Source organism: Octodon degus, unplaced genomic scaffold (genome assembly GCF_000260255.1).
Source record: "Octodon degus isolate 3935 unplaced genomic scaffold, OctDeg1.0 scaffold00092, whole genome shotgun sequence".
Classification (NCBI taxonomy): Eukaryota; Metazoa; Chordata; class Mammalia; order Rodentia; family Octodontidae; genus Octodon; species Octodon degus.
The window spans coordinates 3,870,855-3,872,400 of record NW_004524668.1 but is presented as its reverse complement, the minus strand read 5'-3'; the positions used below and the strand labels follow the sequence as shown (position 1 = coordinate 3,872,400).

The following is a 1,546-nucleotide window of genomic DNA, read 5'->3' as shown; positions in this document are numbered from 1 at the left end:
CTGGCCACACACACACACACACACACACACACACACATAAATAAATATTTAAAAAAAAAAACAAACCTTTAAAGCCTCATACATGCTACACAAGTACTCTATCCTCAGCTGCAACCCCAGCCCTTTTGCCTATTCTTTAAAACTAAGCATTGGCTTTTTTAATGGTTTATGTACATTTTAACTACAAGGCTAAAGAATAAACAAAATTTGTATTTTGGTAACTCATAGTGTTTTTATAAAATGAAAAGCTCTCTATTAAAATACACTTTTCACTGGGAAAAATAAATAATTGACAAATGGATCTACACAAAATAAACATTAACTTCGGTAGATTTCAGTGTAGGACAGCCCACTAATAAGCATATTTGCCCTTATTCCCCCAGTCGTTCCACTTCTGAGCTTAGAATTTTTAAAATCTTTTTGAGATTTTATTATGTTGAGATTTGTTTTCATTCCACATCATCTTCAGCCAAGCTCTGAGCACTTACAATTCTCTGACTGATTGTTGGGAGCTTAGTGAGAAGCATCTGGAACACGGGTGGTGGAAGAGTTTGCTGTAACACCTGCAGCAACTGCTGTGGCTGCCCACATACAGCAGTTGCATTTGTCAGATGGTCCACCCCCTTCTCATACTCACCTTGAGCCAGTAACTCTTCACCAAGCTGTATTTCTTCAAGGAAAAATTTCTGAACAGCTTCAGCATCTTTAAGGCCAGGTAACTTAGAGAGTCCAGCTCTCTCCTTGGCAAGCTTCTGTTTCTTTCTTCGTTCTCGAAGCCTGTTCTTGAAGTTGGGATCACTTCACCGCTTGCGGTCGAAGTAAATGCAGTACCCGTTGAAGAGGGCCCCGCACACGCCGGCTGCGAGGGCGCTGTTCCGACCCACCATCTCCTTTGGACTTAACTGTGCCCGGTGCAGCGGCCCGCTCCGGAGAGGTCGGCCACAAACCTCCATACTCCCAAAATTGTTATACAGATTTAATGCAAAATAAGGTAGCAGAGGCTTGAGGAGATAACTCAGTGGCGTAAGAACCTACCTGACTAGCACAACATTCTGAATTCGATTTCCGGCCCCCTCATGCTGTGCAGGTCCGAAAACCTGGGGCATGCCCACCTGGCCCCTCACCCCGGATGTACCTTGTGGCCCCTAGAACCAGGCATGGCGGCACATGCTTGTAATCTCAGCACTCAGGAGGTTGAAGTAAGAGGGTGCTGAAGGCTTGAGGCCAGCCTGGGGCCACAAGCGAGCACAGGGCCAGCCTGAACGGATAGTGAGACACTATCTCAATAAACAAATACATACACACGTACATACATACGCACATGAATGGTAGCAAACACCTATGTGGATATCCTCCTGCACAATTTAATATTTTTGTTTCCTATTTTAAGAAAGATAACTACCGTTCATGTGAAGGCCTGTGGTGCTCTGCTCTGGGGCTGCCAGCATGGTGGGTGGGGAGCAGGCCACCAGTGACTAGTGCTTTCTGTTCTGGGCACTAACTCTCTCTCCTCTCTCCTCTCTCCTCTCTCCTCTCTCCTCTCTCC

General features: G+C 45.5%; 1 pseudogene; it reads right to left on the bottom strand.

Moving 5' to 3' along the window:
* Positions 1-396: 396 nt before the first annotated feature.
* LOC101586269 lies at positions 397-887 on the bottom strand (annotated as a pseudogene).
* Between the last annotated feature and the right edge of the window lie 659 nt (positions 888-1,546).